Source organism: Watersipora subatra, chromosome 4 (assembly GCF_963576615.1).
Source record: "Watersipora subatra chromosome 4, tzWatSuba1.1, whole genome shotgun sequence".
NCBI classification, from domain to species: Eukaryota; Metazoa; Bryozoa; class Gymnolaemata; order Cheilostomatida; family Watersiporidae; genus Watersipora; species Watersipora subatra.
The window spans coordinates 43,537,966-43,556,144 of record NC_088711.1 but is presented as its reverse complement, the minus strand read 5'-3'; the positions used below and the strand labels follow the sequence as shown (position 1 = coordinate 43,556,144).

Genomic DNA, 18,179 nt, shown 5'->3' with positions numbered 1-18,179 from the left:
ACAGCTATGTGTCTATTGTTCACACCAAGTTCTACAGCTATGTGTCTATTGTTCCTTCATAGATCTAGAGCTAGTAGGTTACTGCTTACACACATTTTAACGCTGTGTTTTTTGTTCATACAAGGTTCTATCATTGCATTTCTATTGTTTTTTCGCAGGTTCATAGTTGCTTTCTAATTTTTTACACATAAATCTGTCAGTGTGTGCTAATAGCTTGCACAAGGTATTGTCACCGTGCGTTTACAGAAAGTTCTATCAGCGTGTGTTGGTATGTGACAATATTTAACACTCATTTCTAAGCTAATCACAAATAGTAAATATAGTGTGTTAGTGAATACCATATACAAAAGTGTTGTGTTATTATAGTAACTATAGTTTTAAATTCATTGACGTTGTGTAAAGGATATCATTAGATATTGATCCCAGCCAAATGCTAATTAGTCGTGTCAAATGAAAGCGCCATTGTCATATAATAGAACATATGTCATCAAAGCTGTTACATGCCTTCGGCAGCTGCTTAAACGTAAAGTTAGTGAATCAGTGCATTATTTTTCACGTAACCACACCCCTTGCTGCCAGTTGCTTCCTATCGCATTTCCATTGCGCTGCCACCGCTAACCTCAACAACAACCAAAGGCGTTATTCACATTTTACGATTATAGTAATTTGTCAATGACAACAAGTAGAGTAACACGCATGAGTTGGCTGTTAAACTCGGTGTAAATCTGGGTGTGCACCTCTGATAATCATAGCAACAGGTCAAATTAATTTGAAAAATGTAAACATCTTCTAATAGATTTTTGTTTAGGGTGGTGCAGCAGAGTCAGTAATCAGCTTTGCTGATTTGACAGGGGAGAAATTTGAGATCATCTGTCCTTTTTACGGCCGGGTGGTCTTTCTAGGAATCAAATAGTAACCTACTTTTCTCCAGCGATTGGCCTTAGCAACCAGTTTCGTTTTATCAAAATGGTTGCGATTTATTTTCTCGTTTAGTAATCAGTAGAACTATTTTGAGTCAGAAAAATACTATCTAGGCACAACTGTTTATTGTCTTGTTTGAAGTCTTTATTATCATGAGTCATGTTCAATCTCTTCTGTAACCAGACTTCTGTACTCATGGAATAGCTATTCAAGAAAATAACCCATTAACTTATGCTATTAATCTAGAGGCAGAGAGTCACTAAATTTATATTTAGCCAAATTGTAGCCAAAACAAGTTTCTTTTGAAGCCATCCGTTTGGTGTTGTCAGTAGCAAATGCTTTTTAGGCCATTTATCAAGAGTTTCAAGCTTCCATACAGAAAAATTTTTGTTAAGAGATCTAGACCACAGTTTTTCCTTGTTGTTCTAAACAACAAGGTTATCTTCAGGACAAGTTTATCTTAGGTTAAAAGGTTTGCGGCGACAGAAAGAGGTTTTTGATGATGCAGGTAGCATGCATTCTTTCTCTATGTTTAATATTTACCACCAAGATGTATGGAATTATCACAAATTCTTGTTTATGATATTTACAAATAAATCTGAACATCTAAATATTTTAGGATAGCAAAAGTGTATAAAACTGTTTTCCAAGGCAGCCAAACATTAATATTTATTAGTAACTTCCTGTGGTGCCTTATATCTTTGCGCATAGTTGTCTTAATGCGTTAAATAGCACATCCTTGTTAGAGGGGTGTTTCTCCAAAACAGCCAGACTACGATTATAATAATCTGGCCATATTCCAACTTGGCAATCACTTATAGTTGTTAGGGTGATTTCAAAGATCAATTTCAAGGTCAAACTAAAGGTCAATTCCAAGTTAAAATCAAAGGTTAATTCCAAGGTCAAATCAAAGGTCAAACGAGTGTAAAATGTGTTTCGTGTTACGCAGTTTTATTGATGTTCAGACATTTCATATTTCAGTGCATTTTTAATACTGACTAGTGTTACTATTTGTACTTGTTTAACTCTTTTAGCATTCATTTACTGGCTTTATTATTTATTTGTAGCATTTTGACTAGAATATAAAACAAGCTGGTGAAAGGCTGCCTGTCCAAAAGGTAGGATTTGTATATAATACCGGCAAAGTGTCCAGCGTTGCCCAGGATTTCTTTGATTTTCAACCAGTTTTTTATGGTTTAACACGAGCAAAATTAATAATAGTCGTAATGAATAGTGAATAATAGCAATAATACTTATCATGATTAACAAACATATTGTCAAACACAAGTAAAATTAGGAATGACTAGCGGTAAGTTTGATGGTGCTTGGAATATCTTCCATTATCAATCAGAGAGCCTGCAGGGGGGGTTTAAGGGGCTGCATGGTTCTCAGGAACCAGATGGGGTTTTAAAATCAAATATTTTTTGTAACTTGGCAGAAGACATATGCATGCGAAGTTTGAACAAGATCTGGCCAAAAAATGTGAAACCCTTAACGTTTGTACAGATTAAATATGAACTAAAACAAAATTTTAACAGACTATCAAAAAGTATCGGCATTTTTTATCATTTGGATACTGTTTTTGATGTTTTAACTATTTTAAAGCATTTAAACTGCAATCAAGTTTTGTCAATTTTAATCTTGAAACATCAATACAGTCAGATCACATCAAACACAAAAAACAATAGCAAATGATAAAAAATTACAGATACTTTCTAATAAAGTCTACTAAGGTGGGGGTTTAAGAGGCTGGTTTTCAGACACCAGATGGAGTTTTAAAACCAAATATTGTAGCAACCTGGTAGAAGGTACGGAGCATGTGCGTATGAAGTTTGAATGAAACTAGTGACTAAATGTGAAAGCGCATGGCGTTCACGCCGTCTGGTAAATACACACACAATGGCAAAATGGGAATTATTAATATAACATCATAAACAGTATATTTAAATGCTAAAAATATATAAGTTTTATGGTGGCAACTTAAAGTTATTTGAGTTGGCATTCTGTATAGGACCAACACAAGATACGTACGACGAGATGTCAGCCTGCACCATAGATGCATAGTCCCATACTGTTAGTTTTAGGCATTTTCTGGGTGGTACTAACTAGCAGATCTCTGAAAAAGCTCCTCATGAAGATTTTATGAACTACATTGATAGATGTGGAGCCTTAGAACTAGGAGCCTTCTTGAAGAAATTCCTTCTGTTGTGCCCTCAGTTATTTGGGCCAATTTCTTCTGTTGTGCCCTCAGTTATTTGGGCCAATTTCTTCTGTTGTGCCCTCAGTTATTTGGGCCAATTTCTTCTGTTGTGCCCTCAGTTATTTGGGCCAATTCCTTCTGTTGTGCCCTCAGTTATTTGGGCCAATTTCTTCTGTTGTGCCCTCAGTTATTTGGGCCAATTTGTCTTACCCTATTGTCTCACAATTTTAAGTACGTGTGGGTGTTGTTTATTTGAGAAAACAGTTGGAAATTATTTCGATCAGTATTAAAGTTTTTCATTTTTCTCTCAAACTCACTGATAAGTTACACAGTGTGATTGTAGAGAAACTTTTAGTTTTAAAAACTTACAAAATCCTTTGCAAAAAATGATTTTATAAGTTTTTAAAACTAAAAGTTGACAAGAAAGGTGACATAGCCTGGCTAAATAGTTCGATGGCGTTTGCACTAGCTGTCTCAACTCTGCAACATTTTTTTCCACGGGCCTTTTTGTCATACCTCATGATGAAAGCCTCTTTCTAAAATGTGGCTGTAAGTTAAACATTAAACGTGGTAAAAACAGTATCATTATTGTTATTTTAACTTTTAGACAAAAAATTGAAACATTTTGACAGCCTGTGCACAAAAAACGATATTTCTGACTTTTATTCCAATATTTCTGACTTTCTATTAACCAATAAAAAATCACAAATATTTTAGACTTTTATTCCTTTATCAACTCTGAAGTTGGAAGTCTAAAGATAAAGTAACTTTACATACTTTTTATTCTAATATATTATATTTATTAGACTATAAGTTTTATTTAGATAACAGTGGTGATGGGTCTTACACTATACATTTAGCACAAAGCATAATATGTGACCCACGCAGGAGTTAGCATGTCTTCTTCGATGCGCTCTCTACCCAACTTTAGAATCAGTTGAGCTCTGCCCGTTCAATTGCTCAATGCAGCTTGACTCAGGGGCAAAGAGTTTGGATTTCTAAGAATTCTCTGCAAACAATTTTTTGTAATATATTATGTAGGCAGCGGTTTTTATAATAAAAGCTGTAAGTTTAGAAATCAGCTGATAGATATAATTTTTTATTAGGATTTGTCAGTTTTGAACGCGGCAGCTCGACTACTGTCTCATTATCTAACGCAAAAAGCAGATTTTAGAAAACAATGACATACACGCTGTCGTCACTAATTATCTAATGTGGTTAGTAATTGTTATTAGCTGCCAGATTAACGGGTCAGATGCAGCAGCGACTTTGGCGATTGGTCAATGTGCTGACCAAGCTTACTCATGTTTAGCCCAGTGAGACAGCGATCTTACTGTGACACATGTCTTCCTTGTGCGTCAAGCAATAATTTTCCACAACAACGTAGTTAGTGTGCTCAGCTTACCTGTTGTCTAATAATTAGTGCTTCAGAGTTCCGTGATGGCTAACCATCAGTCAAGGTGGCTGGAACCACTCTACGTCATAGAACTAAACCATGTGTCTGTAGTGGAACCAGAGATACCAACGGGAATGTGCAACCAGAGTGACTAAGTGCAGTTTCATGGTTTTAGACGGTCACTCACCTGCTCAAGACATTGGTTAAATGAAAAATAATCAAAATAACTCCATTTAGAAAATCTGATCACATCGAATTATAGTAAATTTATATCAGAAATGATAGCTACTAGTACGCTGACAGTCTTGCGCATTATGGGTAATAACTATGTGCTTAATTATTCTTAAACGTAGAAAATTGATCAGGTGGTGCAGCAGTAGCGTGCTTTGCTTCAGTTCTAAATACCCGAGCTTGCTTCCCATGCGAGGCAATCGTTTTTCCTAATGCTTTTAGCGTGACTTGGGACGGACAGCCAGACGGACACGGCTTATTATAGCAAAGATTTTTCCATCCTTTGAGATTTTGTTTGTTCCTTTAAATGATCTGACTGCCAGAATTTTTCAAGATTAAAATTAACAAAACAAGATCGCAGTTAAAATGCTATGAAAAAAAGACATGCCTAAAAATGATACAAACAGTCGTGCTTCCTATTTATTCCTATTCCTATTTTCTTTATGTTCTTCTTATTTCTTCGTATAAGTGATTGATTTACGGTCGCATCAGCATCGAGTACTTACATGTTTACACAGCATTTAGAGAAAAACATTCGGACAAAAGTTTTATTTCCACAATCATGGGCAAATACAAAACAAAATGTACGTCAATAGGGATTCATAACGACTGCAACTTGAATACAATACCGATGTCAATAATGAGAGGGACAAGCAGCCATGTCATTATGACAAGATGTCTGAGCATTTTTTTTCTGCGTATTTTATCTGCTATTGAATTTTGTCAATTTTAATTTCAAATCATCATGAGAGTCAGATCACATAAAATGACCAACAAAATCTCCAATGATAGAAAATATTTATTCTTTCTGAAAATTCTACTAGATTGTTGACGTTTTAGTGGTTGTTATAGTCGAGAGGACAAAGATTTAAAGTGCGTTTCAAAGTGTTTCAACACTGAAAACATTTAATTCAGTAAAAAAAACTTATGAGTATAAAAAAATTTGAAAATAGACATATGAAACCATCGCTCTACGGATGATTATCAGATGGGAGAGAATAAATAAATTTCCATGTTTTTGGGAGCAGCCTCATCTGAAAAGATGGCTGGCCAGACTTTGACATTGGGTACCTACCTGTAAGTTAAATTGTCATTACAAGATGGTAAACGGTAGGGTTCAGGATGGTAGACACTTGACTACAATTCTTTCTGCGGCCTTGACTCTACAGCCTTATAAGGCAGCAGGCCACTGTTCGTGTGGTTATAATCGGTAGCTAAGAAACTAATAACCTGCTGTGTCGAGGAAGCGATGTGACCATATGTTACAACTAACCAAAACAAGGTTTTCTCAACTTAACTCTCCTGTGTTGTTTTACAATCAAAACTTATGAAGGTTATTTATTACACCAAACAGAATGAAATAACAAGTTTAGCAAATAAACATTAACAGAAACAAAATAAAGTAAAAGCGTGTTTCATAAATAATATATGATTTAATATAGTTTTTAAAAAGACACTGAAATCTCAAAAAAAGCATCAGTGTTCTTTTTTTCTATGTTTTTGTCCTTATTTTTATACAAGTCAATTTTTAGCAAACATAAAACATTAGTAAAGAAAAGTAGAAGTTCAGTCCTCTATTTTTTTACTAAAGGCACTTAGCTATGAGCTCTTGTTTTGAAATTTACTGTTTTACTGCAGCACAATTTCAAATTATTGGTCTGTAAGCAGTTCTAATTTATTGCATTTTATAAACAAATTAATATCTTTTTTCATTTGTAGAAAGCTGCATTTTTGAATAAAAAAAATCGTAATTGTTTATATAAGTTGTGTCAGCAAGGTCAATTTTCCAATTTCAGTGCTTTCTTCTTTTAAATTTGCTTTTTCAGTTTGTTTATGACTATACAATATTTTTAACAGCTTTAATAAGAACAGGCCAATTATGTCATCTGTAATTTGAAGCTAACAGGAAGAGTTGACCAAGTCTCATGCAAACATTGGCAAATAATACAGCAGATTTTGCCAACATCTCTTCCAAATCATTATTTTTTTTAATTATTTTTTTCTATTCAAAATTCATTTCTTGTTATATGTGCAGATCAGTCAAAAATCTCAAGCGTGACAAAACAAATGCTTGTAACAAAAATTGTCAAAAACTGATAGTAGATTAGCAAGTTAGTGAGCACACAGCCTTGACCTGCAATTGACCTTCGATACAGATAAACCAGACAGTTTACATACAGCTATTCATCTTTTGTCTTTTTAGTTGAGAAAGATGGGCCGAACAGGAAATACTCTAGAACACTTGTGAATCGAACTACAATGGTAAAGATGGCTGGCAGCTGTAAGTACTACTCCAACGACCTATGAGATTATGGCACTTTAAACTACCATTTTTTGTTTCAGCTTATGTCTTCATCCACAGCATTAAGCGATCAAATTACGTTGATCATCTATGGGTGGAAAAAACACACAGAAATTAATTAATTGTCACAGGATGAAAGCCATTGTGTCGCGTCACAGTGGATAGTGGTATTTGCAGAATTAACCCACATCAAAGAGGTTCTTGTCAATCATTGCATACAAATTAAGCTAATACCAATAACTAGGGGGTAAAAATACATATTCTCGCTACATCGACCATCTGCTGGACTGAACAGTTTGGCGGCAATGATCAACTTGTCAAAAGATAAAAGCTTGTTTTATCGCATTACAATTAATAGCTGTATTTCATTGTTTTACGCATTATGGAATTAACTAACATCAAAGAAATTTTATATAAAGCATAACATACAAGGCTTGAAAGGATAACACAGTGTTGTTGATCTGATTTGTTACACGCATGTACATCTTATTTATGTCAAGTAAATTGGCTTGGATTGAAGGGCGATCTTGAATGTGTTGGTGCTTCAGAGTATGAATGTTCAGTGAGCAGCATTTTTATTGGCTATACAGATCGATATTTTCGGTATCCATGTTCAGTAAGGGTCATCATACAGCCCATCATGGTTGTATACATCTGCTAAATTGTGCAAGTTTCCAAAAATCTTTTTTATTAGTCACAATCTAATGGCAGGATTTTTATTTTCAGGAACTTTCCTAAGTGCAAAAATGTAGCCAATAAGAGGAGAACGATTTGAAGAAAAAAAAACTTTTGAAAAAAAATCCAGCATCAATGTGCAAAAGCCTCACCTTGAGTTAGTCAGAATTACTCAAACATTCAATAATCTATTTTTAATTATTATTTAGCTTTCTAGCTAATACATAAACATAATACATAAACCAACTTTTTATCTGCTGTCAGCTACAACGCAAGGTATAAAAAATATTCCAGACTTTTTTCATGAATTTGCACAATTTGTTATTGTTTATACTAATCAAGTAGTTTTTGCAATTGTTGTTTTTTGGCAAGTACCAAAAGTACACAAAAAGACTACTTGAACTGCTTGATAGTGCAATAGCATAGGCTCATGGTCGTCAAACCTTACTGAATTCCCGTTTATTGAAGGCTAGTGGCAAGTCATGTGATGCCCAGGGTTTCTTTCATTTCAATCAAATAGCCCGAAGATAGTTAAATAGGCTGGTTCTCAGGAACCAGATGGAGTTTTCAAACCAAAATATTTCAAGTGACCTGGTAGAAGGCATGGAGAATATACCTAGAAAATTTGATTGAGTTGGGCAAAAAATGTGGAAATACATAGCATTAACTCGAACAGACACACGTACACGTAATGACAAAGTGGTGTTTATTAATATAGGTTATCCAGCTGTTATTAAACTAGCTTCAGCCTTCACCTTTGCCTTATCCTTATCCTGTGAGCTAGTTACCAACACGAGCCTCTATAGCAATTGCAATTTAATGGCATTATCTAATAGCATTCTTAATTATATTTATTACAAGTTTTTCTAAAATATAAATTTTAATTTTTTTTTGTAGATTTGATATAATGGTCAAAATTTTTTAACATAATTTTACGTACACCTGTTTTGTGTAGAATAAATTTCATAGACCACTCACACTGTAATATAACCACTTTTTTTGTATCAAAAGTATCTAGATTAATTAAACAACATTATAGTTATTTTAAAATATTTTAGTTTAATTTATCACTAGTACTCTAACAGTCTAGTGTTTCGTGAAAGATTGCAAGGTTAAGCACAGCAAATAACTCTCTGCACAATTATGCTGAGATGTGGGAAGGTGGCTGATTGGTACAGTTATTAGAATGTTGATTTACCAAGCGGAGTGATGCGTGTTCTAATCCTGTACAATGCAATCTCTTTTTTTTAACATCCACTCATGCCTTTAAACAGGCGATTGAACACAGCTCTTATTATAGTAAAGATTGCAGTGAAGATTGTGTTGTGCAGCTATAGACCTTTAATAAAGTTGGGACGGTCAGTTTAACTGAATTTCTCTAAAATTATTTACCTACATGACACAAAAAGTATCTTCTTTATAATGATGTGTCAGGAAGTAACTCTCACCCATACTAATAGCTAGATCGAGAGCTAATCTTCGCAGCTGTGACATGATCTTTCTTCGATTAACTCTAATGCAATCTCTAATCTGTTAAAAGAAGGCGACACAACACTATAATATTATTACATAAACATGTAAGGAGTAAGATATCATTGTTACATGGTCCCTAAAGAGCAGACCAGATTAGCACAAACCGCAGAGCTTACCTTGTGCGAAGAAAGGTTTTTTGGAAAGCTCCTAGAGGCTATCGCAGAGGTATTATAAACAGAGCATCTTACCATTGGGATATTTGACATTGGAAAAAGAAAAGTGTTGTGTGATGCTGCTTTTTAGTGTGGAAGACGGCTTTCATGCATAGTATTGCTTGGAAGACCGAGTTTCTGGTGCAGAGAAAAATTGTAAAGATGGTGATGCTGTGTGATTACTAAGGAAAACTAGCTAAGACATCTAATTTAATATAATAATAACAATAATAATAATTAGTAACAATATAATAATCTAATATATAATTTATACATACATGTATATTAATTTATATAGATAATTATCATATATATCATTATGTATGTATAATTTGTGTATTTATGTATTCTCATGTCCATTCTCAATTTATAATAAAAAGAGGTCAATGACATCAATCAACACAACAGCTTAAACTTTATTAGTGGCTCTTGTTTTGTGAGATGTCACCAAGTAGTTGGCAAGGCCTCGAGCATGTCTTTTTCCCTAACAAAGCTTCCTTTATACAAACTTCTCATAGAAGCTACACAGGTAAGACAAGCAAATAGCCCTAGATTTTAAACGCATGTCCTTATATATTCTATAGATTCGCTGTAGTCTATGTCTCGTACAAAGTCAACAATGGTACTCGAGCCACAGTCAAGTTGAAGTCATAAGAATAGTGCATAAGTGAATGACTATAAATCCTTATTGAGGACATGTGAGAATTAGTACAATCCTTAAGTAATAAAGACCTCCTCGGTGCCGCTAGCGGCCCATAAGCCATATACATACTTTTATAACTACCTGAAAATCAACACCTCAGGAACCAATCGCGTTCATTAATGATTGTTATCAAATGTGATTGGCCGCTTTGCTAATATTATGGTTAGAGCAAGCAAAAACTGGTCCCTCATTATATAAAGATTTATATAAATTATATAAAATAAATTGAGTGATTACATGAGATAAGGCACAAAGACATCCTTGATGTTTCTCATGATGTTATGACATTTCACCAGGGCGCTTTTGAACTATGTGTTTTGAGAAAACTTAATCTAAAACATGTTTTTAGCTAAAGTGAAGCGAGTTTTGTTAAATATATTTATAGAATTATGTCGGTTAAAACAGAACATTATTAATTCATCACTGATTCATACACAAAGCCTTTTATTTCCTCTTTGACTTTTGTTTTATTATATCAAATTTACACAAAAGGCATACCACTAACGAGTGAATTCTACAAAGATGGTATTTTCATCAATAAGTTGAGTTTACTAATATTTACTAATCTAATTTCTAATAATCTAATTTACTCATCTGTTTATTTCAAAACTATGTGTGTTTTTATAGACTTCAGGCTATTTAAAATGGTGGACAAGAAGCATGCATAAAGATGAGCAGATGTGATACAACTGATAAATGAAGCTAATGAAACCTTTAAAATACGGATGAAATAATAATAAAAAAAGTGTAATATAGTTCTACCGAACTGAAGACCTCTAGCACATTCAGTTTAACAGAAAAGTACAAGTTGTGAGAATTGTCAATCTGTTATTCAGAACACTTCCTGGTATATACTATGTATGTAAAAAAGGAATTGCCATAACAATAGCATCTGTGTGTACACTAGCCTAGATGTACAAACAGTGGCTATTCAACATGAGGTATCTGGAAAGAAAGAGGCTACAGCTCTATCTTATATTTGAGAAACAATCACTCATGCGGCAGGAGTATTCTAGCTTCAAAAGAAATGTTTATTTGCTCAAGTCCAGGATTAAAAGCAAATGTTTAACAAGATTCTATCAAATACCTTTATGTCTATTTATATTTACCAGACTTGGTAATATTATTAACAAATTTTAATTGTTGTTATTATTATTATTATTTATATCCTATAATATATAAATATACATAAATATATATATACCAATATATATTGGTATATATATACCAATATATATTGGTATATATAAGTGCAAAAACCAATATATGGTATATTGGCTTTTGCACTTATCATGGAGATTGTAGACTTTATACATTGTATAAGCGAGGGTCTTACTAAAGGACCACCAGAAAAGTGCAGTGGTTGGGAATCGAACTTGCGACCCCATGGTTACCACGACGCTCCGCCAACTATATATAGACTAGTACACTAGTAGTCTCGTGCGCCGTAAGAGATCGTCATGTGTAATAAATATGTGCATAATTATTCTCATATGTGTAAAGGTGGCATAAATATTCGGGTTCAATTCCTGTATGATGCAATCCTTTTCCTTAACGCTCTCAGCATGGTTTCAAACAGACACACAGGCAGATTCTTATTATGGTAAAGATTTGGCATTCACAGTACATACTATATATATATAGTATATACTATAGCTCGTATATACTATAGACAAAAGTATATCACTATACACATGTAAGTATATAAGCACTATCACTACACATTTCAGTAATACCCATTTGTTACGGCTAACATTACAGCTAGCATTACAACTGTCCCAGCGTCGATTAGCCACCACGTCTGTGACCAATTATTGCGCAATAGGAAGAACCAGATAATTATTCGACAGTCAAAACTATTTTGCTGGCTATTTAGATGGCATTTAGTTATACAGTGAAACAAGGAAATTTCTGTAAAACAAAAGAATTCGGTGTAAAATATTTTTGTCATAACATTTCAAGAGATTTGCTATTTTTACACATTTTCAAATGCTTAGTCTTTGAGGCTGATTTTCTCAGAGATTATCAAAAGCATTTATTAACCTGGGAATTTTGATTTTTTTTAATTTGCATATTGTTTGGTAAGTTGAAAGGATGTTGAAACTGTTTGACTCACTGTTATTCGTATACAAGTACACTCGACACCACTTTGTCGAACTTCGCTTTTCCTGGACTTCCCAGTTGTCCAGACTCTAGACGATTGTTCGATGCTGCTGTGTCCAAAGAATGACAGCTTTGACCAATAACTCGCTCTCCCGACAGACGACACAACTACACGTTCGCATGAGTTTTTCATCACGGTGTTGTATTGTAATCTTCTTTTGTTATTATTACTGTTATTGGTATTATACTAATTATCCTTTATTACTGGAATAACCGTATTGTATTTTTTACGTATGCTGCATATGCATATTGTACCATATTTTAGCCTAGACGTATGTGTGCTGGACGATATAGGTGGTTTATTGTACCATACAGAACTCACTTTTCAATGCCCAGACTTTCTCACAAGGCTGTATCAGCCTAAACAAATGAGTGATGTCTATATGCTTGTGGGTTTCTCTGTTTCTCTATCAGTCATGCAGAGGCTCATTTGAAAATGTGACAGCAGCATAATTTACGGCATGGGACAAAAGATTCTCCGTTGACCAAGAGTAATTTCTTTGAAAAGCAGCTTATTATCGTTCGGCTTGCTTGCACACGGTCAATACTGCTTATCAGGGACAAATAGAGATTTTTTGTAGTTGCAGTTGCTAGCCGGTTATCTACATAGATTGCAAAGAGTAAGTCGATTTCTTAAATGAAACTTTGTTTATCATGTTTCAATTAAAAGGATTCAAGTTTTTTCATTTTTCACTCTCAACTACGTGTATGTATGCTTATATTAACTACCGGGTAGAGCTTTGTTATATATTTAGATGCCAGCATTTGAGCCATTGGCTTTCAAGGGAGGCAACTCCAGATAATAATTAATAATAAGTGGAGTCATATAACTTTTTCGTCAAAATTTTTTTTTAAAACGAAGTTTGACAAAAACTTTCTATGAACACCATCTTTTTACAGCGTCTATGTACAGAACTAATCTACTGCTAACAAGACATGAAACATGTCTCCCGGAAATTCTTATCACATGCTATAAACAAAACAACATTCCACGAAAATATTAAACTGTAATAAATATAAATCACTTACATGTTGTTCTTCGCTACAATTGGTCAATTTTTCATTAGCCTATTTTCATTGGCTGTAAGATATCACAAATAAATCGTAACAGCTTCATGATCTAGCTACCCTTTTCGGGATCAAGCGGAAAATAACCGCACCCTCTTATGGTTATTCTCTTAGAAGATGTTTTCTTTAGTTCAGTAAACTAAAAATAATATGGAAATGATTTACTGATAGCTAGTATAAAAAAAACTTAAATAATTAAATATAATAAGAAAGAATACAGTAACACCTGGTATAGGTTCCTAATCTGCAGCTGTTTATAATAATGAAAGAGCAAAGATTAAAATGTGACTTGATTGTTAAACTTGGTGACTTCAGCAGTTGAGGTCATCACAAGTTCAAATCAATTTATAGACTTGAATATGCGCAACAGTTTTCTGTTTCCTTGGTAACCTAAGATATCCAATTTCCAATTTTGTGGACCAATGCATTATTTTGAGTAGAAAAGGCTACCAACTGTACAAAAGACTTTGCACTGTGAAATATAATCATTTTAAATAATTGTTTATTGTCAAAAGCTGTAAAAAAATAAGTGAGGGTAATGTTGGTTTTTGCCATAGCAACTGCTGTCTAGTCCGTTTGTTTGCAGCAGATATTTGGTAAGGTCCGCTGACTTTTATTAGAGCAAATGTCAGCAATAAATTTATCATTTAAGTTTTGTTTTCTTGAAAAAATGTTGATGAAAAAACCCGAAAACTAAAAATCATAAAAACCACAAACAAATTCCACAAACAGTAAACAACTGAAAATAAACAATTTGATCTACTAAAAATATTAAAAAGATTAAAAATTAAAATCTACTAAAAAGATGCCAAATTTTTTTTTAAATGAAGATTAATAAATGGTGTTTGTAGCTTCAATAGATTAAACAAAAAGTTTATTCTTGCAAAACAATTTTAGGCAGGTTGGATCTAGTCATTTCTATGCTTCAAGCAACCAATAGCCAAACTTGGTTTTTTGTTGTTTCGTCGTTGTATTTCAACTTATTAAGCTTGCAAAAAATATGCATATTGAAAAATTCAGTCATTTTTTCATAAAAATCTTTGTTTTGATTTTTTACAGATAACAGTTACCAGCATTTTATTTTTTGGGCCTAGCTTAATTATCGATGTTTTTGAGGTCTGCATGTTGTTTGTTCAGAATAGTAGGGCGTTTCCCGATGCATTCTAAGAAATAACAAACCTAATGTATTTCATAAATCTGATCGGAATAATTTTGTATGTATGTTAGTGACGTTATCATTCTGTTTACTTACATTTAAAAATGTTTTGGTAATTTCTGCTGTTATGATCTGACAGAAAAGGCTTGAATGGTGTTACTTTAGGAGTTTTTTTAAATTCGCCAATGGTATGCTGATGTGCCTGCTTTGAGATTAGGAAGGAGGAAACAGTGAAATTGGTATTTAAACTGCATTCCATCCTTTGCAGAAACAAGCATTAGCATACCAATTTACTAGCTCGATCTTATCTCAAATACCAATTTCCTTTGTTCCTCAAGAAATAGTTTTCTCAAGTTTCCTCCACAGAACCATATTTCAGAATTACCGCTACCCGTCTGTAGATAAGGAAGGACCTTTGTCTCAGCTCTTGGCAAGAATGTTAATGAGAAAATCAAGATTATGCAATGCCGCAATTTAATTGGATAGCAAGTTTAGGAGGAGTTTCATAGATGTACACATGATAATCGATGAGCTGGTATTCTTAAACACTATCTGAACCGCCCACGCCCGTTCCCTCCCTTCTTTCGCGTGTCTGTAGCAGTCACAAGATTAGCTAATTACCAATATAAATTGTATGATTTGATTTCCACCGGTTTTGCGGTTTCTTCTTTCAACTAATCCACAATGATTGGGTTAGTTCGATCTGACACCCGATTGCCACATTGGAAACGTTTAAAGACGATATGTGAACATCGAGGCGTGCCAGCAGTCAAACAATTGCTGCAGGAAGTCCAGGGTTCAATTCAGACAAGCGAAATACTTGCTGGATTCCAGTGGGCAGCGAGACGGATGTTGTTAGTTGCTCATCTAATGAACTGCATTGGGAGTGACTTTTCTTGCTAAAGAACTGTAATTTATTCTCAAGGTTTGTTGCCATGCGAAGTAATTACTTTCCACCGCGACAAGTTATTTATTTAAGCCATCGTTATTCTTGTAAGCTTTGGATTAGCTGTCTAGAAGTCTGTTCTGCCATTCCTTGCAATGAAAACAACACGTTTTTTTATTTACTAGTTAAAAATAGTAGCCTACCATAAAAAATTTTATTTCGTCTAACGTATTTTATGTAACATACAAATTTCATATATTTTTTAGTTTACTATAAGCTGTTAATTTTCCAAAACCTAAGGCTAATTTCTTTTCCTGCCAGAACGTAGGCATTGACCTTTTGCTTCTCAAGTCACAAACTACACTCTTTGAATTCTCAAATCACAAATCTTAAAGTTATGTTGCCATAACCACTCCGACTGAAGCCTTCTGTCTCTTATTCAATACAAGCTTACAGACTAAACCCTTCCACTAACAGATCTCAGACTAAATTATTTTTCTCATAGATCATAGACTATTCCATAGAGCAATGGAATGAAGTTATTTTGAGTTGTTTTGGGCTAGAGTGCTTTGCAAGCAATTGATTAATATTAATAAGATTAGGTGACATGCAACAGTATAAGTTTATGCGAGGTATTCCGAGCACGCCTTGCAAAAACTACCAGAGAGTACAACTTTACCCGTTTTATTTTCCAGCTCACTTTAAATCCTTGCTACCTACTACATGCATGCCAACGATTAATTTTTATTAAATATGATTGGTTTTGAGTTTAATGGTATCTATTGCCATTATCTATGATTCAGGCAGAGCTAAAGTGCTATATAGTAGTGGTGTAAAAAGTAACAAAAATTATTTGATTCTGGTAGCATAAAATAGGATTAAAACATAATTTATTATTAGTTGAAACTCTCGGTGAAATATCTATTTACGTTGACTACCAAGGGGTAGGGTATTACATAATCAAAAATGACCATTGTCGCGTATTTTAATAAACCGATAACATGTTATGCTATTGTTACAAAAAGTTACAATTCTATAATGGAATCAGTATGCTCACATAGACCAGACCATTTTGTCTCATCTCAAGCACAGTACATCGCATAGTTGATATATTAACACTGGAAAGTTCTGCATTTTATGTCATTGTGTCTTCATGCATGAAATATTATGAAGACAATAGATTACATACGATGTTTTATACCTAATTATGATACAAAATATTTGTTTATTTTATTCAACATAATTTGAAAATATAATAATTTAAGCTACCTTTTCTTCTATTACATTACAGTATTCGAGACTATATTACTTATATTATTATGTATTATATAATAATATAACATATTATATTAGTACCCTGGCAGTTTGATGTGTCATGAGAGAGCATCAGGTGTAATAACTAACTGCATAAGTATTCCAAATGTTGTGAGGTGGTCGATTGGCTCAGGTCGTGGTGTGGCTGTTTAACCAGCGGTAATTTGAGAGTTCAAATCTTGTTGACAACAATCATTTTTTTGTAATTTTTAAGAGTGGTTTCAGCCAGACGAACAGACACAGCTTTAACTCTATTAAAAGTTGTAATAATCATATTTTAATTTTTAGCGTAGTATTAAAATGCATCATGTTAGGTTTTTACATATATAAATTCAATGTTATGGGAAATAATAATGGATAATTTAATTTAATATAATGCAAAAAACAATATTTTAGATGGTGAATTGGGTTTACCATTGTATCCTCTTTTTAAAAACAAGCAGATGATAAAAGAAAATCTATTTTTGTAAATCTAATGGCTTCGTGCTGACTGTTAAACTCTAGGTGCTCCAGGCAGATCATACTTGAAGATTATCTATCCGTAACATATCTCTAATTTGATATGCGGTGTCAATTCTGACCATAACGAGAGAGTAATGCGTAATACGCAAACAATATTATAAAAAATGACAATGTTTTGCATTACTAAATATAGATGAAAAATACTCCATAACAGCTAAAATACTCTATAACAGCTAAAACGCGCCAAAATATGTAAAAAGAATATTAAAAAGCAGCCAAAACTCTTCAGTATCTGTGTCTTCGCATGATCCGCTTACGAGGACTTCTACAGCTCCCAGATGGGTCCACGGATTATACGGGTTTGAAGGCTCAGTGGTTAGATTATGGCCTAAAATCTGTAGAGCTGCGGTCAGACCCAAGACCACTTTTGTTACTGCATCTCGGCGGTGGTCAGAAAGAACCCTGAGGTACTTTTATGTTTAGCTAGCAGCACATACCTTGTATAAGTAAGCCTCTCATTGAGTAGTTTACAGGCTAGTATAGAATACACACATTTGGTTCACCGAAGGACATTGCAGGCCAAAGTTTTTTGCATAGTTTCCTCTATCCTAAAGTATTTTAATGAATGTATCCATATTAACTGGCACTTTTACTATAAATAAACAAGCATTGGTTAAAAGGCAATCTAATTTTGACACGAAATATGCATGCTATGTGTTTTTCTGCTGGTTTGACAGTTTTTCATACCTGATTGGCATGCATGATGGTTTCAGCTTCCAACTACGAAAGTATTATATATTTAGTTAAAGTTACACGTTTTCATAATGAATTTGGTACCGGATTCAAATTAACCATGCGGCTTACAATGATGGTGGTTTCATTTAGTCATTTATTTTAACAAACCTTTTTAGCAAGATAGTATCGCCGTATCTATGAAGGGAGATAAAACCTTGTTAGTAAAAGCCTGTATTAAATTTTAGTTAATCAAATTCATGAGATACGAGGGCGTCAGTGTTT

At 33.7% G+C, this 18,179-nt stretch overlaps 1 long non-coding RNA gene across 1 annotated transcript in view; it reads left to right on the top strand.

Annotated features, from left to right (window-relative positions):
* The first annotated feature begins 2,024 nt into the window (after positions 1–2,024).
* LOC137395175 (uncharacterized) overlaps positions 2,025–18,179 on the top strand; it is a 44,412-nt gene continuing 28,257 nt past the window's right edge. The window contains exons 1-2 of the long non-coding RNA XR_010978455.1: positions 2,025–2,039; positions 6,952–7,029. This is a non-coding gene — a long non-coding RNA (uncharacterized lncRNA). The remainder of the gene's footprint in view (positions 2,040–6,951; positions 7,030–18,179) is intronic.